General features: G+C 36.8%; 1 pseudogene; it reads left to right on the top strand.

The window, feature by feature from the left end:
- The first annotated feature begins 16,368 nt into the window (after positions 1–16,368).
- LOC118746552 lies at positions 16,369–26,974 on the top strand (annotated as a pseudogene).
- The last annotated feature ends 838 nt before the right edge of the window (positions 26,975–27,812 follow it).

Here is a 27,812-nt window from a genome sequence, read left to right as displayed (position 1 = left end):
GTTGTTTGTAACAGCCAAAACGAATCGAGATAGATATAGACAAATGTATACATAAATGCTCAGAATGAATAGAGAAATCGATTAAGCCATGTCTGTCTGTCCGTCTGTCCGTCCGTCCGTGTAAAAATTTAGATATCTCAACGATTTCCGCTTCCCATATAACGGTAATTTTCGGTAATACGAAAACTGCGATATTTTATTAACTACTGAAGATTATTCACTCAAAATTGATATTTACAACAATTTTCAGACGAAAAATAAGAATATTATAAATTTTTGGAAAATGGGCGTAGCCACGCCTATATCCCATATAACTGTAATTTAGAGAAATACAACATCTTCGATAAATCAGTAAATATTAAAGCTAATTTATTCAAAATTGATGATTGCAAACAATTTTTTACCAAGAAATACGTTTATGGTAAAATTTTGGAAAATGGGCGTGGCACCGCCCACTTATGATCACCTATATGTATATCGGTAACCGTTCTACCAATTTGTACCAAACTCGGTATTTTTATTGTGCTTGCCACATAAAAGCAAAATGTTGAAAATTATTGATATCGGACTAAAATTACGGCCGCTTTTCATGTAACGGTAAATTTCAGAAATGCTTGAAACTGCAATATTTCGAAATTTAAGGACGCTAATTTACTAAAAATTGATACACCCCGGCTTACCATCTGGCGGCAGCTTTCGGGAAGGTGAAAAAACATATATTTAATACTTGCGCCTGGTATTTAATGTTCGGCTCCACCCGAACTTAGACTTTCTTACTTGTTGTTATTGAAAACAAATCTCATTAAAGGTCGCTCAATGCGAATATTTTAAATTGAGATATCCAATATGTTACTACGTGTCAAGTTAAATTTTTTCCGAAAAACGGTCAAACGGTCAGAAACCTTTTAAAGAGGTCAGATTATACATTTTGAGTTGAGTTAAAACATGCGAAAAAATCCCAAAAGTAAAATTTCCATTATGCGTTGGCGGATTCACTCTTGCCAACAAGTGCTACTTTGGACTGAGTAGGTAAATAAGGAGTAACGGCCTCTCTCGACGTACGAAAACCACACTATATAAGTCACTCATCATGCCCGTGTTGGTACATGGCGCAGAAGCATGGACAATGACAACATTCGATGAGGCGGCTGTCGGAGTATTCGAGAGAAAGATTTTGCGGAAGATTTACGGGCCTTTACGCGTAGGCGCCGGCGAGTACCGCAGCCTATGGTATGATGAGCTGTACGAGCTTTTGTTATAGTGCAGCGAATTAATATACAGCGCCTCCGCTGGCTTGGACGCCGACACTCCAGCAGAGGAAGCTTCACTTGGCATTTCTAATTGGCGTCAGTTGACACAGAAGGGAAACGACTGGCGTACTTTGTTGAACTCGGCCAAAATCGCTTAGGCGGTTACAGCGTCAAATAACAAGAGAAGTTCCGTTTTCTCATGTAGGTTTTAAAATTTATCTGCCCTTCAAACACATTTTATTTAGAACAAAATTTGTGTTTAAAGTGCAGACAAATTATAACTTGGACTTTCCTTGTGTTACGAAACTCAGATTTTTTACTGCACAGAGGCGGGTGTACGTCTTGGCTGCAGCAAAATTGTCATCTGAGTCGACTTTTTAGTACTGCCACTGAAATGATACGGACTTCGACGAAGTCGGTCAGTCTCAGTCCGTTATCGGATGTTTCTTCATGGAGACTGAATTTTCGGTATGTGGGACCTAAGATTTCCACTCACCACCCTTGAAATTAAAGCGCTAAAGTCACGATTTAAATGAAGTCACTGAGATATCGCTCCAAGCGATCATAGCAGATGTTTTCGGCCCCCTGTATCTTCTCGACCATCGGTGCGTAGGTGCTGAGAACGAAATTTTTTAGAATTGATGTTCAACGTCAGTACTCGGCGGCGGAGTCATAGTTGATGCCGCAAGGCCCCACGTGTTTCTTGCCTTGTCCTGGACATATCAGGAAGTCTAGAAAGTGTAATTAGACCAAGTCAACATGGAATATTCTTAAATCAGCATGTTTATTTGAAAGTAGTTTAAGTACAATATATTCTTTTTACGAAATACAGAAACGGCTAACCTATGTTTGTTTATGTGTCTTTCACACTTATTCCTTTTCCCGAAGCAGCGGTTTCCATACCTACTATATAAGCACCCAAAGTTCATTTATTTAGTATAAAATCGAAGCCCTATTCCTAATACAAAAACTTTCTCTTATCGCGCGCATTAAAGGAGTTGCAAAAAACAAGTGAATTCACTCAAAAGCCAACAGCCAACTGTTTTGTGCGTTTCAGCAATCGTTTTATGTATGTACATTAGAGTGGTTCAAAAAAAGTTTTTCCGAGATAGGGTTTGGGGCACCTTCCAAAATTTTTTCCTCTTGCCGAAAAAAAGTGCTGATAACAAACTCTACGTTTCTAAGTATACATTTTGGAGATGCTCATAATGCTCATATTTTACTCTAGAGGTATTGTTATTGGTTAAGCAACCTAAGCACATTTTAAATTTAAATTATCTAAAAAAATATCACAAGCTTCAGTTGTCATGGCAACAGTGGCTTTTTACAAAAACCACCAATATTTTTGCCGGTTTCGCGGCGCTCCAGTAGCGTTTTTCAAGAAAGAAAGTAGAATGTTAGTATAGATATTATAAATAACAAAAGGAAAAAACAAGGGGGTGCCCCGTTTTCTAGGATGAATTTTTTCCCCCATACAAAAATTGGACCATTCTAATGTACATATGTACGCTCAACTCAGTACAAAAATACATACATACATAAAGGTATACAAATATATGTGGTCATAAGCAATAACCGCCTAAGTCGACATAAGAAGGAATTGAGTTATATATGCTATCGTATTCTGCAACTACTATTCCATGTGTATGTGAAATCCCCATCTCGCGAGTTAGGCCATTTAAAAAGTTCTAGACGATTTTGGTTTTCCCATAAGGTTTACATTTGGATTGCCCAAATGTTTAAATCGTTTTTTATCGAATTCAGGTTTTTCGACTTAAGCGGTTATTGCTTATGACCACAGATATTAAGAAATAGGTATGTTTACACTTTTGCTTCCTTTCTTTTTAATCTGTAAACATAACAATACCTTCCATTCATGTTGGCCATTTGCCCATGCCCCTCGCTTTTTGTTTACTTGTGTACATTGCCGCCACTTTATTGTACTTAATTTAAGTTTAGCTGCAACGAAACTTTTAATCAGCTGCATTTCTTTGACCGAAGATAAGTATGTTCGTACATACATATGTACATATATCTACTACTTAGAGGGCTCTGCATTGGCTTGTCATTCATTTCATGTAACTCTTACTTAAATTCCCCCTTAACCACCTTAATTTTGGGGATGAAAACAAAAGAATTGCTTGCAAATGTTCGCATTATTCATCTTTTTCATGCTTATTTTTTGTTGTTACGCTGGCTTTTACTTAAGTTTGTTATTTTCCCAGTTTTGCGATTGCCTTAAATTGGAGATATATTAGTTGGGCGCTCACCAAAAAAGTAATATAAATCTCCATGTGTTTTTGATGTATTTTAGCTTGGCCTTGTTCGGCTTACTGACCCATTTTTTTTTTTTTAAATTGGTAGTAAACTACATTATATGCTCCTTTATAGAGCTGTTGGATAAAAGCCAGTAAAAAATAGTAACTTGATGAGGCAAAAATGTCTCCTTGGGTCTTTAGAACGAGTAAAGGTTTCGTACACTTTGTATCTGCTGTAGTGGGGCGATTCGAAGAAATAAGGGTTTATCATTATCAAAATTAACGCCAACCATGACGCGTCCAAAGAGCAAAAAAAGCGCCAATTGACGAAAGTGGCAAACCCCGCAAATAGTATTAGGGGCAAGCTAGAAGTGGTTGTGGGTTGGTTGTCTGTCGCCAAATACTCAAACAATGTAAAAGCATCGACAAGTCTGGGAAAAGAAAATATACGGGGAAAAGGGAACTGCTTAAAAAGAGCGCATGCATAAATGTAAAAATTAGTGTATGTATGTATGTATGTATATATGAAACTTAAACACATTTTAATCTCGCATACATCTCAGACTTTTATAATAAAAGTCTTCAATAACTATTATCTAAGACACATAATATAAAAATCAAAAATAACTTAACCCTTGAAAATAGGAAATCTTTTTTAGCTTGCTCATTTGTTATCCAACTCATAAATGGGTCGACTGATTGCCCCTCCCATTCAGGATACTTCGTCATTCTGAATTGTTTTAATCTTGGTTTCCCCACAACCAGTTATGGTGCCAATGCTCCTATATTTCGTACATGTGCAGAATTAAATACTGTATTCATTCAATGCCTTAGATGTTGATTTCTTTCAACATAGTGCCACGTCAATCAACTCCCTACGTCAATTATACTCCCAGCTACACCATAAGCCACTCATTGCTCCTTTGCTAAATTTTATTTGAACATATCGAGCCCTAACCGCCAACATAACGTAAGCGACATTTTGTTCAAAATTTCCTTTTTGATGCAGAAATGTAGCTAGATGCATCAAAAAGAAAATTTTGAAAAAAATGTCACTTACGGCATTTTGGCGGTTAGGGCTCGATATGTTAGTTTTACTTTAACGTTAATTTCTATATTGTTTTAGATTTATACGTAGTCGGTAAGAATATTTGTATACAAAGACTTTAAATAAACAAATAAATAAATAAATGTCACTTTGCCCTCTCAATTTGCCCTACTTTACTAGTTTTTGATAATAATAATATATAAGACTTTTAAGTTAAGGCGTGCGAGTAAACGTGTTAGATTACTTCGTGTGGTGCTACGTGGCGTATACGTTACATACGCAGCTACGGGTATATGAGCACGATTGGTTATTTTTATTGTTTTTAGTATAAGGGTATTCAGACTATACTCGTTAAGGTCTTAAAGTTATAAACCGTTTAAATAAGAGCACAAGGCGGACTACGCCTATATTTTTACTTTTTTAATTATTTACATACAATAATTAAAAATAATTTTTTACCAAAGGTCCTATTTCGAACTTCGAAAGCCCATATCTCGATTTCGGAGGCTAACTTTGAAAAACGGAGAAATTACTATTTTACTTATGACTCAGTCTCTTAAAAAAAATTGTTTAACTTCCCTGAACTGAATATGGAATAGATGCTTACCATCGCAGACTGCAGCGTCTTTTGTTTACGGAATTGTTTCTCAGTAATAAGATCCACAGTACAAAACAATTCACAATATGACAATCTACAGTGTTTTTCAATCAGCTGTAAGTTTTCCCATATCTGGGGAAACTTTGCGGCTGAACTGTGAGGAATGTACTAACTGATTAGTTTACAGATGGAGCTGAATGTATTTCCAAGATTTACCCACTGAGTCGCGCGTCTTGCAAAATTTAACGCTTCTAGAATCTAGATGAAGGCCAACCTAAATTACATGATAACTTCAAGCTTAGCACACAGCTAAAACTTCAAACTCAAGTGAAATTTGACACACTTTTTCACCCTTACGGCCCCTCGCTCACACCCCCCGCCCCCTCCCCCGGCATCCGCCACTGAAATTTATGCTACTTATACGCATTAAAAAATTTAGGTAGCACAAAAGTATTTTTCAATATAAATGCACTATTTTGGAAAAAACTACATTTTCCATTTTTGCAATTCAAAAGAAAGTATAATACTCCAAAAAAATTTATAGATAGATACTAGCTTTATCCATGCGCCATCACACTCATTTTCGGCTCGCTTTATAACTTTGTGCCAATTGCTGAATTAAGCGCGCGCGGCCACAACAGCGCGTAACCAGTAGCTAAATAAATAATGACCATGCAAACAGTTTTTGATGCCCAGTTTGTGGCCCCAAACACACAAATATGTATATGTAGGTACATACATACTTATATATCCGGAGGGCAAGAGTCAAAAGTACGGCAACAAATACATATAAGCAAAAGTACGCGAACGAATGAATAACTATACAAATAACAAAAAAGCATGCAACAGCGAATAACTAAACCGTACACAAAAACTGAAATACTTTTTACAGTGAAAACTTTTTAACAAAATAATAAATTATAATACAGAAGCAGTAACAGCGCCAACACCCGTCGGCATTGGTGGTAACACACACACCTATCCGTTCACATGCAGCATGAGCTGACAAGTAAGTCCGTCCGTAGATATGTAGGATATATATATATATATATCCTTACAGTTTCAGATGTAAACTGTATTTTCGTGCATACGTAACCAAATGTAAACAAAAAACACACATATGCAGATACATAAATGCGCAGCGATACCACACCGCACAGCTTCAAGCAAACTGCAGTGGCGCCGCACAGTGTGCTTTTTGAACACACCAAGCAAATTGATCGTAGCGCTTTCGACAGCAGCAATATTTTGATATGAAACAAAATGGTTTTGAAAGCTAATTTTATTTATTCCCATTTTTAAACAGTCAAATCGTGTTTCTCGTCTCAAAATCTATAATATTGGTGTAATAAAACATACAACTTTTTTTTTGAGCAAATCTGGTGATTTTGAATTTTTTTTTTTTTCGAAGAACACTATTTTTGACCAATTATTTTAAGGTCAAGGAATAATTGTGGGTCAATGGCAGTATCTGGCTGTGAAAGGAAATAAAATTAGCTTTCAAAACCATTTTGCTTCATGTCTAAATATTGCTTCTGTCGAAAGCGGTACGATTAATTCGCATGGAGTGTTCGAAAAGCACACTGTGCGCTAGTGACAACAGCTGCCACACCACTGGCCATTGCCGCAGCAAACGCAAGTGAAGTGAGCTGTTTGTGGGAGTGCCTCTTGTTGCTTTTTAACGGCTCCGGGTATGGAGTGTGAAATTACCGAGATTTATATATATAAATCTCGCCATGCAGCAAAAAGGCGGCCAATTTTCCGGAAAGCACCCGTACTTAACCGGTTAAAATTTCACCGGTTATAATTGACGTTCGTTTGCATAGAAAATATTAGCTTTTGACCAGTCTCTTAGGAACCCGTCTAGAGATCGACAAAAATTGAGGGTTTTGAAATTCCAAGCGGTGCCCACTTCATGCTGCGGCCTTCGACATAGAAGTGATGCAGTCGATGATTTTTTCGATCTCCCTCAGCCGTGAATGCCGAAAGAGACCCCACCTGTCATACTTATATTACGAATATAGTACGCAATCTTCTTTTTGTGCAGCTTTTGAGGTCAGCCCATGTCCGAAGACAAATAAACGAATCGTATTTTTGGCTATGTTACTAGAATATTCTGGATTTTTGCTACCAAGTATAAGCTTACCTTCTTCCATTATCCCGTCCCATCGCTTCTGGACCCTGGCTCTGTTAGAACCGAACACTGGCCTGTCAGATCCGGATTTCGGTCCATCTCTTGAATCAGAACCTCAAATTGTGTTGTGGGTTTTTAATTGATCAAGGCATACATTATTATTATAATTATATTGATTACATTTATTTGGTTTGAAATTTATAAATTGTTCACTGTATTTACTTATTTTGGCTGAACGATCTATGTCGATGATCACTTAAACCTTTCGTTTGTTTTTAACGATTATCGTCTCTCTTTCGTCTCCTTTTCGTGTTAGAAAATTGCAAACTAGACGAAAGCAACATAACGATCAGCTATTTACGTGTTACCAGACGAAAACGAATTACCAAGTGACGAACGATTCGTGTGGCAAACGGAACGAACGCTCGTTTCGAGATACATGTTGAGGCTGTAAAAGCCTTAACTCAAACTGAACATTTGAACACACATTTACATGTTGTGTCTGTAGCTGAGTGCGCCTTGTGCTTTTTGTTAGCTTTCAGCGGCCTATTTCATAAAGTACCAGTGACAGTTTTGTCACTATAGGCATTTTCCATATTGTCAGAGACAATTCGGCAGTTTGGTCGATGCCCATTGAAGAAGTGACAAAATTGTCGTTGACAAAATTTTCGCCAATAATACGAAATCTATCTAATTTATACATATGTGTGTATGTAATCTTTAATTATTTTAGTTTTTAAAATTATTCAAATTATTGAAAAGTAAAGAAATGCGTGCAATTACCTATGAAAACTTTGCGACTGAGCTATTTATTTGTGTCGCTTAATTTTTGTCTGAGTAACAATTGTGAATGAAGCAAAAAATCCGACAATTCTAGCTCAGAAAATTTTGAGAATTTTCGCAACTGTCACTTTTTTATGCTATCAGACATATTTTTTTTTTAATTTTGGTTTTTTCGTAATTGCATAGAGTATCTGTGAAGTGCAGAACGAAATCTCCAAATATAAATCGACTGGTCTAAAACCGGATAATAAAGAACAGCTAAACCACAATAGGACTATCTTATGGCGAGTTCCAATGACACGCCAATGTTAAAAATGACAGTTGAAACCATGAGCAGAACATAGGGCGAGTCCGAATTGCTGCAGGCGTACTATGCACCTGCATATTTCGGTGCTAGTAAGACGTACGTTGTAACTTAGTAATGGTTTCATAAACAAGTTTCCAAAGATAGCAGTTGCAGGCGCGTAAAAGTGTATACAAGTATGTGCCGACGCGCTTTCATGAAGAATTGTATATGTACATACATACCCAGTAGAAATCGGTTGTATGCATGCATGAAGTATGCATGCTCTATTAGTGAATTAGTGTGAACAATTCATGCGTAGTCCGGAAATTCCACAAATAAATTCAAATTATAGCGAATTGCAAGCGAACGTATGTTGTTTTTGTTTTAATACAGTTCTTGATAAGTTTGAAGTGGAATTTTTATAATATTTTCGGTCTTGTGCACAAATTTTAGTGAACGGACGTGTTCTGCGATAATATTTTCAGCACTAACAGGCTTTTACAAGATATGCATTTGCATATGTAAGTGCTACTTTTCTGTATGTTCCCGTATATTAAAATGTATGAGAAACGTAGAATTTACATATGGGGATACATATCTTGTAAGAATGCTGTAATACTGTTCCATTAATGCACTTTTGTATGTTTGAAACATTAAATCAGTCATATCCATACAGCAATAGCACAACTGTATGGTTAGAACATGCGTACGCACTGAGAAACCACAAGTGTTAAATGGAAATGAAGGTTCATTTATACTGGCATATATACACAGCAGCAAGCTCATACCACCAACGGCGATGTCGTACGCTTCAAAATTTCTACTGAGTACATACATTCACACATACATATATAACTGTAGCAATACATATTGTCGATGTTTTTGCGAAACCACCAATCGACCAGTTGCAAAACCGCCTAAATCGCCATTGTGACAAAAAAAATGAGATTTGCAAACCCTGAACTTCAGGCATCGAAATTTATGCATAAGAATCGTAAAATCGTTATTAAAATAACAGATTTGTAAAATAATAGCTAGAGAAAATACCGCCTATCAAGGTAATGCTTTGAAAGACAGCCCGTTTTTTCGCTCTCCTGTATAATTTGAGTGCCATAAGGCAGACGGGTTTGCAATTGGTCGATGAGCGCGATGGACATCATTCATGACTCAAATTCTATTGAAAGCGATAATTGAGATTCTGATTACCCATTCCCCCGTCCCATAGCCATCGAAAAGAACTAGCGTAACATTTATGAACAAACAAGTAACGAAATCGTAGTTCAGGTGAAGCGGAATATTAAATACCCAAGCTCCCTTCACACGGTAATTTGGGGAGGTTTTATTACTATTTCAGACATCTTTTTTTTAGTATGTTCAGTAAGATAAATGAGATAAACTTATAAAGTCATAAGTGGGTGGTACCACGCCAATTTTCCAAAGTTTCATAATATTATTTCTTTTTAAGAGATTGTTGTGAGTAGCAAGTTTGAGCAAATTAGGGTTGAAAGGGTGTAATTTATTCCAATTTAATTTTTTTTTGATATTTTGCTCCCTTATGTGAAGTAAAGTAATTATACCGAGTTTGGTACAAATTGATAATATGGTTGCCGGGATACACGGATGTGGAAATTTTATTTGGCAGTGATTCGAATGATATTTTAACCGGAGCATTATCTTCTATATGTACGATATGGCAGGCCAGCGAAATCGTTGTATTTTTATGCATTTGAATATGTCCGTCAGCACGATCTATTTCATTCTCACAAAAAGCACCTAGAGTCCTGTGATATTCACCTTCAAAAAAAAAAAATTGGGTGCACCTGGGCCGCACTGGAGAAGTGAAATTTATGTTACATATCTAGTTTGTCTCATAACCAATATAAATAAGTACATATGCAATTCATTGGTTTAAAATTGCGAATAAAACGACAGGCTAGTTAATATAATGTTATAAGCTTAAGGCTATATTTTATATTTTTCCTAATTTTATTCCTACCTCTACCCATTTCATTCTAATTACATTTAAGATATTCTGTTTTCGTTTATATTTATTTTTATCTATATACTCTCTTGTTCTTATAAAAGTAAATTGTTTACATTTACCTTGGTCTTCATCTTTATTTTAATCGTGCTTTTAGCCTTTTCTTTATCTACATGTTCACCTAAATGATGTGAGGTGCGATGGCGTGATAAGATATTATGTGATATGATGTCAGGTAATGCGACGCAATGTGATGTGATTTCATGTGAAGTGATGTGATAGGATGTCATCTCATGCCAAATGATGTCGTATCATGTAATATTCTGTCATATGGTGTCGTATCATGTGTATCGATAACAAAATCAATCAATCGATAGAAACATCGATAAAAGTATTGATAACAAAATCGATTAAAATGTCTATAACAACATCGAAAAAAATCTCGACAACCAATTCTATAAAAGTTTCGATAACCAAATCTATAAAAAAATTCGATAACAATATAGATTATTATATCGATAGCAAAATCGAATATTATAACGATAAAAATATCCGTAATCAATATATTAATAATAACATCGATAACTTTTCTCATAAGTATATAAAAAACAGCACCTATTATTTTGTATCGGTAAAAAATCGACTATTGTGTCGATAAAAGTATCGATAACAAGATCGATAAATATACCGAAAGTTCCGAAATATTCTCAAAAATTTCGAAATAGTTTTAAAAATCCTGATTTAGTCCCGAGAATACCGAAAATCTATTTATATCCTTTTCTTTATAATTACCTTTATTTTAATCCTTCATCTCCTTTGCCCTCATATAAACAAAAACTTTTTTAAATTTACTTTGATCTTCGTTTTTGCCTTTATCTTTAAGCATCTTTGTTCTTTAACCATTTATTAGCACGTTTTTGTTAAATTATTACCATGTGCATACATCTAAAATTCATTTGTCGGGAACACCATTTGCGTGTGCATTTTACATTGAATTTGCCAATTTCTTCCCAATCAAAAAACCACCGCTAAAAATGATTCACTTAAAAAATGTGTAAAAGTAAAATCCAATCATCAAATCGATATCTATATCTATATATCGAGGGCTTATATTCAATACCCTCTATCTGCATAAACTCAATTTTTCAGGAGAGCAAAAATAAATTGTATTGACAGCTCATTTTAAAAGTGTTAATAATTTTAAGTACCCACGCATGTCATAAAAATTCACGCTATATATTATCACTAGGATTTTACTTTTAATTTATTTTATTTTAGTTTAAAGATCAGATAGTGGTCATTGCCATTCGAATTGTAACTATTTATATAAAAACATGTGCTGATAGCGAGTTTTGCAGAATGATGAAAATGTCAGTTCTTTAGATGTAAATGTTATGTTAAACTAAGTTTTTAACACATAAATCAGTGGTCTGCAAACTCGTTCCCTTCTATTCCCACGTGCCCAGGTAGCCACATAATTTTAATGGTATTTTTGTGTCGAAAGAGTATTTCGCGTGATTTCGAAATTATATGAGAATCATTAGCACTGATAAAGAGGGCTTCGATAGCTGATTTACTGTCCGTGCATGTGAGGAAATTTCCTTCGTTTTTAGAGGCGAAACGTACAGCTTTTAGCAATTGTTAATGCCGAGCGGTACGCGGGAAGAGCACCAACGACAATTGTAACACCAAGCCCTTTTGCTACCGCAAAATAACAGCCGGTATCATATCCGGAACCTTCTGTGTAAATAAGCTCCCAGGTCATTTATGAGTATAGAACTGGGCAAATGTCCTTGCGGTAGAGTTCTTACTTTAGTAGGCATCGGAGTAGGTATGATATCCAAATCTTTGATGTAGCTTAATATACAAAACAAGTAATTTTTAGCAAAAAAAAAAAACGACTTTAACTCCCATATAAAAAAAAAATATATATATATCTCATGATCCACTGATCGGATCTTAACCAGATTAGTATGGGACCACCTCTGAGACACTACCTTTCCGATGCAAAAAGAATTATCGAAATCGGTTGACGTGGTCCAAAGTTATGCGGTAACATACATAAAAAAAAAACAAAAATATTCCGACGAACTGATAACCTCCTCCTTTTTTGGAAGTCGGTTAATAAAGCTGATTGCTTGCTTCATTGGTTTTTTTGTTGAAAACAGGCTTCGATGTGAGAGAGTAAAGTCTCATCTTTGCAGTAAACAATCTTTGGGATGAGCATCTTTGTGTTGTACTTTACCTCATGGTTATGGTTCTTCCGACTGTTACATGGGAAGGTGTTGCTAGCAATTTTAGATGCTTTTTGCGCAGTGCCCGTAAATTACGAGTCCGAAGTCAATTTTTCCTAATATAAAAGCCTTAATTACATTTACCCGTGTAGTTATATGAACTAAAGAATACTTGGATGATAAAAACTTTATAATATTCCGTAGTTAGAAACTAATGAATGGTTTATATTATTTTTGAGTTTTCCACTCTTGGTGACCCTTGAGATAGAATGGAGTAATGGAGTTTAGTGACTCTATGTTTGACGGGATATGAACGATTTTTTTGTTGTACTAAATTTGGGTCCAGTTGGACAGATATATCGCTTTAGGTAGAACTAGTTTAGCCTAGGTAAAACTAGTTTGACCTAAGATCGGATTTTACCGGTAACATATACATACATACATACATAGGCACATGTAACTTACCTGCCACAAAAAATGTGAATAAAAACAATTAAGTTGTGTAGTTACGGATTTTGCTCTTATAACAAAATGTTATTGCTAATAGCGGAATTTTCAAAATGAGAAGCTATATTTTAAGTTCGACATTATTGTCATGGCTGAAGGCTTAATCACGTTACCATCAAAAACTCATTTTGATCAAAATTGCAGATAGAGGATATTGAATATAAGCTCTCGATATATAAAAATGAAATGCTTTCCGTATGAAGGCGCTGCCTAACCAAACGGCTGAACCGATTTCAATTCTGTAAAATGTACTGTTTTGGACCTTCGGGGTGGAAGGTTTTTCGATAAAAAAAATCAAAACCTTTTGTTGTTGTTGCCAAAAAAATGAAGAAAGCTGAGATGTCACAATTTCACAATTCCATAGAGTTTTCTGTATATTGCACATGTGTAATGGTAGGTGTATAAAGATAAGTTTGATAAATATGGCTTTATCTATCAAAACACTCGCCTATTTAAAAGTGTTTATCAAACCATTTCGAAAATGGCAAGATTGTTTTCAAGGCAAATGGATTTCTTTGAAGATTAAATCGTTCTTTTTGATACCGTGATACTGTTAAAAGAAAACGTTTTCATTCATCTTGGATAAAACTACTTCCGAAATAGGCCTGTTAAACGTAGAGGTGCAGCTATACTGAATGCAGCTACGCGAAGTGTACTGTAGTAGAAGCAGGGCGTAGAATTGTCCATAAGTCACATGTCGACAAATAAATCGCAATTATCTGCATGCTTTTTAAATGTGTTGAAAACATTGCTAGAAAACCTTAAAATATTTGCACGGAACCACGGCGCAATAAACAGGTGAAGATATAAAACAGCTTTCTCGCTTTATTTTCTGTCATTCGGCTGCCTTATAGTCAAATTTTAAAGGCAATTTTTCAAATAAGGCAGTGTCAAAATCTTTCTTCTCGTTCTAATTACTTCACCTGGTACAATTCCGCCATGGCATGGAACAAACAAAAGAGAATATTGTTTTGAGTTTTATCTACAGTTAAAATTTCTGCATTATCACCACTTGTTTCACCATATCGAGGGCTTATATTCAATACCCTCTATCTGCAATTTTCACAAAAATGAGATTCTGATATAAAAATCCACCTAAGACTTAACTGTCATCGGTGATATTAATGCTGACCTTGTATAACGCTTGACAGAAGAATTTACTATTAAATTGCAAAGTCATAATTAACAATAGTGATGAATGGTAAGTCCCAGATGGGTTTTAATACTACAAAGTAGTATTTGTGAAAATTGTAGATAGAGGGTATTGAATATAAGCCCTGGATATCCGAAATGTGGATTTCGCATGACAACTGTTTTCCTCTATTTTGTTAGAATATATAGAATAAGTAAAAATATTTCGTGAATACTACTTTCTTCATATGAATTATATCACATTTTTTATTTAATTGTATTTTTGGAATAAACAAAGTTCTTTTTCCTTGTAGTCAGTAAACTGTTTTTGTTACAAATATTATAAATAAGCAATGGGAAACAAGGCAAAATTTGTTTTATTTCCAACCTTTTTTGGAAATAAAGCAAAACTCAGATTTCGCGTTATTGCCGTTTGTGATATTTCAACCAGTTACGTGTGCATAGGCGGACGGACGGACGGACGGACAGACAGTCACCGCTTAATCGATTTCATTCTGATCATATATGTATACATTTGTCTATATCTATCACGATTTATTTTGCCTGTTACAAACAACCGTTATGTGAACAAAGTTATAATACCCTTGCGCACAAGTGCGCTCGGCTATAAAAAGGATACAGGGAAGTTTGCAGGAAAGTAATGAGCAACTATTTATCAATCTGAGTTTTCGGCTTACGATAAATTGAACACAGTAAATTTATGCCGCAAAGACAAGTTTATGTTATGAAATAATAGAAAAAAATCAAAACTCAAGAAAGTTCAAGAGTTTTAGCGAGGTATCGGAACATTGTATGTAACTATAGTTACTCATACGACCCGACAAACCATGTAAATATTTGTTTACCAGCGGCCAAATGTGCTTATGGATATATACATACATATGTACATACATCTGCATATGTTTGAGCGCTATGCCTACTCATTAAATTTACAGTTTATTAAAATATGTGCGACATTTCGATTATATGTATATGCATGTATACGTATTTCAAATGAAAATTTCCATTTTAAACATTGAAAATCCCAAAAAAAAACCAACTAAATTGGGCCCAGAAAATTGCAAAGAAATATATATAAAGTAGGCAAAGGGCAAACTTTAGGTGCCCTGTCACCGGAAGTTGTCAGCTGGCGGCCGTCAGTGGTTGAATTCTCCATTAGCAGCATATTTGCTAGAGCAAATAAAGCGAATACTTGCGTACGCTTCCAAATCTGTGAAGTAAACAAACAAGCAAGCCTACCTGCATGTTACATCCATGTGATACAAATTTTTGGGTGTGAAAAGCTTTTGTGCATAGCTCAAATACAACGCATTTCTCGGCGCTGGGGTCATACATCACTTGAACGTAGTCGACAACCGATATACTTACAAACATATATGACTGTACGTAGGTATGTATGTTTGAATATACATATATATGTATGTACTATGTATATTTGCATAAAATGAGTTGCGAGCTTACCAAACCAAAGTGTTGGCGCCGTCTGAGTGGACGACTGTCTATACACCTTCCTAGATGAGCTCTACCTCCCCGCTTCTCTCTTTTACCGTCTTAGTTACTTTGTAGAGATGTTACCTGAAATACAAAGTTTCCTACAAAAATTCACATTTTGATGGTAGTGTTGTTGCACTTTTTACTGCTTTTACGGTTTGCACCAAGTCGTGCTTCATTCCTCCCTCAGCGAACGTTTACCCATTTATCCGTCGCTAAAATGTTGGAAAACTTTATTTCCAACTACGCGGCATTGCCGCCATGGTCAGCTTTGCTTTCAGCTGAAGCAATGCAATGGCAGCTACAAAGGCATACATATATACATATGTATATGTACCACATACATTCATACATTCAAGCAATATCAAGCACGAGGCTATCATTTCAACAGCTACATTCAGTTGGCTATTATATTCTGAACTCGTTTAAGTTACCAGCGAAAATTCGTTGAATGCGCCAATGATTTTTTTATATTTTTCTCCAACCTGCCTTTTGTGTATTTGTATATATTAAGAAAGATTTCAATTTTCCACATAAAAGGAGAAATGAATAAAAACATTCGTTGTTGCATGGAGCAAAACAGCTTGAGTGAGCAACAAGCCAAAAAAGGCAACAACAACATATCCAACTGAAAAATGTGTTGAAAATGAGATATGACCGCGGTGAGCTAAAAAAGTTGGAGGCGTTAAAGAAATGCGGGTAAAAGTGTTGAGAAATATGTTGAAAAGATTAAATAGAACGCTATAATATTTATGACCATTAAGTTTAAGGTTCATCTTGCAAAGTATTATTTAATATTTGGTGGCATATTTTACACGTTGCCTTGTTTGGACAATTGATTTTTTTGGTTTTCAAATTAATTGATAAATGAGCAACTTTTAAAGAAGCGGGGGAAACAAAAAAAAAACAATAATATTTCTTTCAACAAATGTCACCGTATATAAAAGCAAAACAAATTGCTTTGTATGGAAGAGACTGCGGTAAAATAAATTAGCAAAATTCAAAATTCACGAATTCAATTCTTTAAAGTCATTGATTATACATATTTATACATACATACAGTGTTGGACATATCTATCATTTCGAACCAAATTTACAAAGATACTTATTTATTAATTTTTAAGATTTTTCAATTAAAACAAAGTTCATTAACATTTTTTATAAATATAAAACTTTTATTCAGAAGTGTATATAGCCCGTTCAGTTTTAGTGTAATAATATGCAAGCATCAAGTAGCTAAAAATTACCTTTGAATTTTTAGATTTTTTTTGCTGAACGTGTTGCGGGAACACCCAAAAGGGGAAAATTATAGGTAAGATGGCAAATGGGGTACGAAAAATTTAGGTACTTAGGCGGGTTGGGTAAATAAGCGGGGAGGTACTTAAGAGAGGGATTTTCTTCAGATTACATCAAAATATTCACGGTGCCCAAAAATGTTGGTTATTTAAGCGCGCTAGGTACTTAAGCGGCTTTCACAGTACAAGTTTCGTTACCTAAATATAGAACGCCCTAACTCATCTTCCTATGAAGTTCGGCTTTGCGCAATGGTACGTATGTAGATACAAATGACTTGACGGATCCTTCACAAATAGCTGCATGGAATCGTTTAACTTGCAAGCCGAGGGGAATTTTCCTGATTTCTTGCCACTGAACATAACCACAATCACCCACACGCACACGGATAAAACGACTATGCGCAAAGGATTGGTGAATCGCCAAAGGACTGTTCGAATATTATAAAGGGGGCCTTTCAAAGCAAGTGGAGCAGAGGCATTTTCCCGCTTTTCAGAGCATGATTTGTGTGGGACTCCTTCCACGACAATAGCAAGAGGTTACGGTCCGCTTAATCCCTAAGGTGGGAGCAAAACCAGCAGACCAACCAAATTCACACAACCCATAAGTTGGACGTCCTTTCCACTAAAAAAAAATGCAGAGAATCTGAAGCAGGCATATCAGGGATTTTTTCCTTATCAGAAATCCTTTGCGTACATAGAAATATGCCTATCTTTCAGTAATATCTACTATCCACGCTTATCACGGTCTAACAAGAAAAAATTTAGAAGTCTTTGGAGGATGTTTTTTGGACGTAGATGGCCCTTTCGATAACACGCAACACTCTCTAGTAGACAATTTCGTTGGGCGCAAAGCGGCTGATGAAACCACATATTGCTGGATAGCCCTTAAATCCAGAATCATTACATCCACTCTAGGACAATAAAGTGTCAGATTCTTAGGTACGAAAGATTGTCCACAGGAGGGAGTATCGTCCTTTTTGGTAGACTAACTATTCCGCCTTATTAGAGAAAATGGCTTCGGCGTGCAAGGCTATGCGAATGATATTGTCATCCTAATCAGAGGTAGTTCACCGACGCTTCAAGGAGAAAAGGTACACTTCTCTAACGAGGTCAATATCTAGAAGCTATAATAGGGCGGAACTAGGGTATCAGACCTAAACTCGCAAAGTGGATGTATGATACCATTTCAAAATCCATATAAACTTATGCTGCACTATCTGGTGGAAGGAGGCAGAAGTGAAGTGCATGCAAGTTTAGTGTTAAGTGCATATATGTTTGACGACCATTGTATTGTGTGTGAATCAGGTATTATATACGCAATCCTATTATGTAACAAACTACAGATAAATTCTTCATCATTATATTACTAACTATACACGAGGCGACTGTTGCAACAACCACTGCCTCAACTGTTGCCTCGTGTGTAGCATTGTTGCTCAAAGAATTTTTTTTGCCGTAACCGTCGCCCGAAAATCGAAATATTTTGATATTTTGGCTGCGTTGCTTTATACATTCCGGATAATCCCATTTCACAGCCGGAATAAACAGAATGCGTTTGAAATATACGTCAACATATCATCAGGAACGTTCTAAAGAATAAATAAACAAAAAAGTTAATTTCAAACGTTCAGAATGAATAAAGAAATGCAGCCTTTGTGTTGGTTGTCATGTCTGTTGAATCGTGTGTATCCTTGTGTCTTTATTTTATTGGCTTATTTCATTAAAAACAAGTGAGCTGAAAAGGTGTTTTGGAGAAAGCAAAATTTCCAGCCGAATGTTCATTTCATAACAGGGCACGCATTACTCAGGTTGCCGCAATAGTTGTCTCTATGGTTGCCTCGTTTCTATTGAACAAGAAAAGCATGTTGCTCCAACACGTTTCTTCAACCGTTGCCTTGTGTGTAGTCACCATTACACACTTTATCGAACACATTATATTACTAGTAACGAATACAGTAAAGAATTAGGCACTACGAACACGTCATTGGCGAATACGTTTCTTTTCTTCTGAGAATACTACACTAAGTAAGCTGCAACGACTGGCCTGTGGTACTTTTTACAGCAAGGGTCATGCCAGGGGACAAGAAAGAGCATAATAAGCTTACACACCCTTCCACCTTCAGATTATATAACAAGAAAACGAGCTGCGCATTAGCTTTGTAGCTCACTTTTCCTGCTGATTACATTAGGCAGCCGAAGGGCATGCGTTAAACAGGTGGGGATAGCTCTTGCGATGGCCACGCAGACCAACTGGGGTAGCACCATCACTTAATTGCTTTGCTTTTGGCCAAAGATCAGTTTCGCATATGTAACAGCGGGTTTCATGGCCGTATTGAAAGACCGATGCGTTAGATTGGGTGATACTCAAGTAGTACACTGGTGTATAACTTGGTGTAAATTTACGAATTTTGGTATAAATCTGATTAATTGTGCCAAAATTCACAAATTTACACCAAGTTATACACCAGCGTGCTACTTGAGTATTCCCTACGTTTTACCATGAAGTCCTGGCCAGCATAAATGCCCTTGTAGACTTGTTGGTAACTGGATGCATATCTCACTTCTCTCCCAACATGATCAATTAAATAGTTTCCTGGTTCATATTTAGGAGCCGCCCAAGTGGTTTTATTGATTTTATGGTGCTGATGTCTGGTACTACTAACTCCGTGCCGCGTCGAAGTCGATCATCCTACATTATCGAAAGCGTTATCATGAAGGCTTAAGTTTTCAGTAGAGCACCAGAAACGGTTTGTTTGCCCATCCGTATTGACGCGTGCTAATAGAAACACTTCTCGGTATTCTATTCTGTCGAGACGCACATAAATTAAAATAATGTTGTTCAACTTAGCTTTGGTGGGTATGAACCTGAAGACAAGGTGTCGGGGTCTCCGCCCAACATCAAATCCCATACCAAATTTGTGTGTCGTCCCGTTGAAGCTGTTGTAGTAGATGTCTGGAGTCATTCCTCGTCAATGGCATTTAAGCGGTTATAGCAAATTTTTGTAGCCCAAGTCGAAACTATTCAATTTCCACATACCTGCAACAAACATATGGCAAATATTCATAGTTTCTTTACACAAATCAAAAACCTGGATACAAAAAGTTTTCCATTAAATTGACATGCCGACAATTTTCTGGAAAAATATAATAAACCGTAAATAGGAACATCCAAAGGCAGAGTAATCCCCTGGCACTTACCCAGCGGAAATCAGATGGGCTCCCCCACCCACATACATATATATTTTTTCACACACATATGCATATACTCATGTAGATATGTATACACAAATGTATGCAAACTACCGGCGCGAAAAGACGTTAAGGAACGGAAAACGGAATGCTGAACGACAACTACTTGCACACAAAGCCACATACAATAGGCAAGTATGTATGTATGCATGTGTATTTTTTGCATATGCGCGCATTTGTGTTTGGCTGTGTAGTCAGGTGAATATAAATACATTTGCAAGCGGATACAGATTCAACCAGACGCACTTATAAATAGTTAAAAAGTGAAATAAAATTTTATGTTTTCAATTTCCGCTCTCATTGCCTATTTACCGGCCCGCGTACAGGTGTTGAGAAAAGTTAAAAAAAAAACATAAATAAACAGATAATAAAAAAAAAAAATAAATAAATACAAACAAACGACTAAAGGGCAACTTAATATGTTGTTGGCTGAATAAAAGGATATTGAAGTTGAAGAGCTGTCCAGTAGGATTGCCACTGCAAGCGGCAGCTGCTATATTGAACATTATTTGCGGCTATAATATTTTAATTTCTACCAAGTGATACTGTAGCAGGTTTCCCTAGTGTCGGAGTACTATTAAGAATGGGAAGAGTAGACTCTCGCACAGTGTGCGAAATTAACATTTTTTGAGACACAATCAAATACTATTTTGAGAACGAGAACAGATAGAAAAATGAAAGCCATTTAATTTTAAATTATAAGCCGGCTGAAATTTAAAATGGCACAATTCTGTTCGGCAAATTAGTAATTTTCAATTTTAACAGTCTGATAAGTTTTAAAATTAATTAGTGAAACCGAGCATAAGTGATGGGGAATTCTGGAAAAATAGTGGCGTTAAACAGAACCTTAAAAATTATTATTTAAATAAAAAAAACATTTTGCTATTCTTGTGTCCATTGGATTCCGTGATGCCAAAAATAAAAAAAAAATGTATTTTTAAAACATTTTAAAAAGTGCATTTCTTACTGTTCCCACTTCAAAACCAAAACAAAAATTTAAAAATTCAATTTTTGAAAGTAATTTTAAAGGTCCGGTCAGTTTTCTTATTCAACAAGTAGTAGCAGTGGTTTTGATTTTTTATTCCTATTATTTGGTCTCAAAACGGTCAAATATTGTCATTTGTTTTACAAAAATTCTTAAATGGAAACGTGTATTTGCAACGTTTGCTTAAGTCAGAAGCCTAAACGCAGGTTATTGGGACCTGCAAAGGATCATTGATGCTTCTGGGACGAAATATACTTACAAATAAAGAAAGTCGCACAAGTTTTTTGCCGGCTTCCAAAAAAGGAGGAGGTTATCAGTTCGACGGAATATATTTTTTATATATATGGCTCAGAGGTGGTCCCATACTAATATTGAGATATATATATATATATATATATATATATATAAATATATGTATATATATATATATTTATATGAGCATTGAAGTCGGTTTTGTTTTTTGCTTAAAAATTACTTATTCATTTTCCTTTTGGTAATTTAGTTTGTTTATTACTTTTTTTTATATATGTAACATCGGCCACACTGATATTTAACCCTAGATGGCACTTTTAATTTTTATATGCTGATTAGACGAAGCTTATTTTGATTTTTACTGCAGTTTTTCCGATATAAAATAAATTCGGGGATTTCTATGTGTTTTATTAAACGCTTTATTTTTTATAAACACTTGTGGTCAGGTGATTAAGTCAAGTGATTTTGACTAGTTTTGGCTAATTTCATTTTGTTTATTTAACGTTTATATTTTTTTTATAAAAGCTTAGCACTTAGCCAAACCAACGCCACATAAATCCGCATTTCAAACTTCGCATAAAAATTATGAAAATTCAACAAACTTCAACATTTGCACCCAAAAATTTTAAACTTATTATTTCGAACTTTCAGAAAAGTTTTGTAGCTCATTAAATTTTTGTAGGTTAAAGTGCAAATTTCATCTTGCTAAAAAATTGCCTTGATTTTTAGTATTATTTTTTGCTAATGAAGCTCGGCATTTTCTCCCATACAAACGAAATTGTCGAGCATATTTTATATGGACGAAAATACACAATACCGTCGGACGAAATTTTTTTTTAAAATCAACGCGATTTTCTAGCATCCTAAAACGTATTAGAATTTAATGAGCTACAAAACTGCATATTCAAAATTTTTCTAAAAATTGTGAATAAAAAGTTTAAAATTTTCGGGTGCAAATGTTAAAGTTTGTTGAATTTCCATAATTTTTGTACGAAATTTGAAAAGTTGGATTTATGTAAGGCTGGTTAGATAGAGTGCAGGACCTTTATAAATGAAGGCGTGAGTATGTGAATAAAGTAACTTATATCACTTTTTTCAATAAGTATAGTAAAAGCTTTATATAAATTAATAAAACTATAAAGCAAACTTAATTTCTTTGATAAAAATCGTTATTTTAAACAAGAGACACAAACGTCAACTTTATGCTCACCGCATATGCTTTTGTGCAATTTGCACAGTAAGACTTAGACATTCGGCGTTTATATGTTTGAAAAAAAATGCGCATATCTTTGAGACAATGTTTGTGGATGACTATTGACTGAAAAAATCTAGTGGAAACACTTGCAAAAAAGCGAAGTATGAACAAAGCTGTCAATCATGAATTTAAATCTGGCACTCACTTAGGTAACGCAGAAGTCCTTCTTCGTCGAAACGACCGATACTTACTGGCTTTCAGTGCGTTACTTACTACTTCAACAGCTTAGCAACGACTTACTACAAAAAATATTTGCACGAAATTAAGAGAGCTAATATAAAAAATTTAAATAAAAATTCGTGTCGTCGATTCGTCGAAGAAATGCCATTTATGGTTAAAAAATTAGACTATTTTTTGACACTTTAGATACCAGAAGCTTAAACAAAATACACGTAAAAGTTGTTTTTGCTCTAATGCTACTACTTGTTTCATACGCCCTGCCTCAAGCTATAAAATGCCGTTACGCTATCTGTTCTCGTTCTCGAGATAAATACTAGATGTTGGCACAAAAAATTTAGTTTTACACACTGTATGCCTGCTCCTAATGTAGCGTATTTAAGTTTAAAGAAAAAAATTCAAACACCTAGCAAAGCCAATGGTCTGCACACGTACAATTGAATTTAATCTGTCGGAAACAAAACAAACAAAAAATGTTATAAATATTGCCGGCGGCTATCGCTTGGGTATTGATTGAAATTAAAAGGCACAAAAATAAACGCAATTAAATTACATTTCCCCGAAATTAGAGACATTTCAGGCTTTTAACAATCACAATGTGCAAAAAAGCCTTAAACTTTTGAAAGTAAATACATATTAATACAATATATATATATATTTACATGCACATGTGTCAAATAAACTATGAAAAGGGATAAAACTCCAATGCACATTTAAATAAAGTCGTCAACGTCAAAAGCAACGTGCCATTGAACTATTGCAATTGCCAATGTCCAAGGGCGACAATGACATGTGTGCAGTAGAAAGAGGTGAGAAAACCAAATGAAAATGGTGGAAAACAACAAAAAACAAAAAAAACAACTACATAAAAGGAAACACTTATTCATCAGATAAGCTTAACGGCCGACAGTATTGTTAACAGTCGGGTTCCATTATGGCCTTAACTGAACGGGCCACAGGCATACCCACATACACACAAACACCCGAACACATTGAGTACCGCCAAATTCCAATCACTTCTATACACAAACAGTCCTACATATGTATGTGTGTATGTGCATGCATAAAAAGGGAGCAGCTTAAAAACTCTAAATACTTTGCTAACGAACTTTATTCAATTATGCAAAGAGCGGAGCTTGTAAATCAGTTGCGGGCAGCGCGACGTTGGGGGCACCACTAGCTTTGCTGGGCAATGGCACCATCCGTGGTCAAACATTTTAGTCGCACAGCTTAGGCACTACATATGTATGTATGTATGTATGTAGGTACATATATGCATAAACATACAAACATGTTAGCTAGCGATTTTATATGTTACTGTATGTACATAGTCATGGTCAACTAATTGGAAACGCAGAAAAAACATCAATAACGAGCCGTTATTTTTTAAACAATGGCCAGCTTTTATTGAATATTCCAATAGCACCAGTCGGGACAAGTGGAATAACTTTTAGTTTCTAGGCTCAAAATTTTGTTATTCGAGCCATGAAATGATAGTATTTTTTTGTTTTTTTTTCGAGATTATTTCTGAATTTTGCCAACACTCATAACTATTGGGAATCAGAGCTTTTCGATACTCTTCATATTTAATTTATCGGGATCTTTGGAAAATTTTGGCAACCTATTTTTGAGAACTGTTATTCCTTTAGGGAATCTTTCTGGATTTTCCTGTTTAGAAACCCAAAATCAATGTTGTTAACAACAGGGGAATATAAAAGGTCTCACCCCTGATTTTAATTTAAATTAAAAAATATATAAAGAGATCACTCAAAGCGCTCCGAAGAATTTTAAATATATGGAGAAAAAACTACTTTTCATAGAAATGATATAGAAACCTTAATATCAACCGGCAAACTCTGCTGCTATTCAGGAAACGCCGAAGAATAGTACCCAATTGTTTGTCTAACGATTTCTTATAGGTTCCCACAGAATTTTTTGTGGTTTTTGTTGGGTTGATATTAAAAAATGTTTAAATAAAAACTTGTGTACTACAAACTGAGAAAGAGTTATGTTACGTAAACTAAATATATTTCTCTCAACAAAGTTTTACGCCTCTTAAAATATGATTGCTTTTAGCTAAAGCTTATTTAGTTCCAACTCTCAATGCAACTCATGCCTTGGCTGGTGTCACTTCCGCCTATGCTCTGGCCTACGCACCACGCGCGAGTGGACTGCGAACTACAGTGCCCCATGCTGTATAGCACCGCTGACGCAGACAACAGCGCCATCATTGCAGCCACCTACCAACTGGCAGCAACAGCAAGCGCGTCAGATGCAACAGGCCCAAGTTAGACCTCACGCCTCCCTCACCTCCCGTATAGCGACTAGCCTCCAAAGGCATACGAAACTCCTACAACTCAACTGCAACGGACTCCAGAGTAAGACTGAGGAGACAGTAGTCTTTATGGCTCGGCATGGCATATTGATAGCTGCGGTCCAAGAAACGAAGTTGCACAGCAACTCAACTTTGTCGGGGGACATCGACCCGAGGGACACCACCCTAGAATGTCAGGGCATAGCTGTCCGGTCAGGCTCGAAATATTCAACGTCTATATACCCCCTGTCACCTGCTGCCCGCCAGGATATCACCCTGACATAGGTGCGCTACTCAGAGGTGAAAACCGAATGGAAGTAGGTGACTTCAACGCGCACCACGATCTCTTGCACTCCAGCCTGGCCAATGATCGTAGGGAAAATCTTTTGGCTGAGCAGATAGACGATTCGACATTCTGCACCATGAACAACGACGCCCCCACCAGGATTGTGGGTAGCTGCAGCAGCTCGCCAGACCTCACAATTGCTAGCGCTGGTCTGATCAATAGCATATCATGGCGACCTATGCTATCATCATCTCGATCAATAAGCCCACCCGACTTTGCTCCCGCGGACAACCGAACTTACACCAACTTTAACAAAGCTGATTGGGACGGCTTCGCGGAAGTTACTGAGAGCAGCTTCGCCGCCCTTCCCACACCCACAAACACACATACTGGCGAACACCAGTTCCGCAGGGTAGTCACTGCCACAGCAGCTCGCTTCATCCCGTCCGGACGTATCGCGGACGTCCGCCCAAATTTCCGGACCCAAGCAGCTGTACTAGCAAATGAGCGTGACCACCTACGCCAGGTCGATCCCGGAGACCCTCGTCTGAGGGACCTTAATTTGGAGATTCGGCAACTGGTAAATCAGCACAAGCGGAAAAAGTGGGAGGAGCACTTGAAGGCCTGTAACTTCACATCATCACAACCGAAAGGTCCTTGTCTAATCCAACGAAGCGTGATGACAGAGTGGAAATCTCATTCGAAGGTCGCGCTTCGTCGGACCCGAAGAAATACGCAACCTACTTCAGTAGGCAATTCACACTGCATCCTTCGGTAGACAGGGCCAAACTTCGAGTGACCAGGATGCTGCACAAGCTGCCAAAAAACAGTGCACAACTTGTTTTCACCGGCTGTGAAGTGAAGGGGGCTATCGGGAAGGCGAAAGCCTCCAAAGCGATTGGACCCGACGGAATCTGTATGTTGATGCTAAAACATGTGGGGCTTACCTAACGGGGGTCCTCAACCTGTCTATGGTCACTCTCATCATTCCTGATGTGTGGAAATCAGGAAGAGTGGTTCCACTATTGAAACCGGGGAAGCCCGCCAACAAAGGAGACGCTTATCGCCCGATAACGCTGCTTTCTCCGGTCGCGAAGACACTTGAGGCCCTACTACTCTCATACTTCACCTGCCACCTGACCCCAGCGAAGCACCAGCGCGGATTCCGTAAAGTGCATAGCACAACAATAGCACTTAACGCCATAAACACCCAAATAACTCGTGGCCTAAATCGAAACTGCCCCTGTGAGAGGACGGTCCTAGTAGCGCTGGACTTGTCAAAGGCGCTTGACACCGTCTACCATTCCATGCTGCTAGAAGACATCGAGGCCTCCTCACTCCCACAGGGACTCAAGCGATGGTCGGCGAATTACATGAGTGGTCGACAGTCGTCAGTAATCTTCCGAGATCAAACCTCGAAACCAAGAAGAATTAAACAAGGGGTTCCACAAGGTGGTGTTCTCTCCCTCTTACTATTTAACTTCTACATCTCGAAGCTTCCTCAGCCACCTGAGACAGTTTCCCTGATCTCATACGCTGACGATTGCTCGATTTTGGCGTCCGGGAATGGAATTGATGACCTCTGCTCAAAAGTAAACGACTATCTCTCCAGCCTTTCCCGCTTCTTCACTGCAAGGAGCCTAACACTCCCCCCAACGAAATCAACGGCGACCCTCTTCACCACCTGGACGAAGGAGGTCTAGCTAGAATTAAGTATACACGTCGATGGCACACCAATACCGGCTGAAAACAACCCGAAAACTTTAGAGGTCCATTTCGATAGCCTGCTCTCCTACTCCACGCACACAACCTCAGTTGTCAATAAAGTACAGAGGCGCAGCAAGGTCCTCAAGTCGCTCGCCGGCAGCACTTGGGGCAAAGACAAAGAAACGTTGCTGGCAACATACAAGGCAATTGGCCGGCCGGTTATAAACTATGCTGCGCCAGTTTGAACGCCGGGGACTAGTTGAACGCAGTGGACGATGCTACAGACTTGTCAGAACACTGCACTTCGGACAGCGACTGGATGTCTTCTAATGACGCCTCAGCACCACCTACACAGCGAGGCCCAAGTGCTCCCCGTAAGGGAACACAACAAAATGATATGATATGATACTTAAACTGCCAAAACATTTGTAAACATGCAAAATTAAATAAAACAGCATAAAAAAAAAATAATATATTAAGCCAAAAATATGGATAGCACAGGACTTATAAAGGAGTTTTTCTTATTTTATTTTTCATATACATATGTATGTATTTGTACGTGTATTTTAT

This window comes from Rhagoletis pomonella, unplaced genomic scaffold, assembly GCF_013731165.1.
Source record: "Rhagoletis pomonella isolate Grant_MI unplaced genomic scaffold, Rhpom_1.0 Rhpom_scaffold_00010, whole genome shotgun sequence".
Lineage (NCBI taxonomy): Eukaryota > Metazoa > Arthropoda > Insecta > Diptera > Tephritidae > Rhagoletis > Rhagoletis pomonella.
This window is presented reverse-complemented; position numbering and strand designations above follow the sequence as displayed.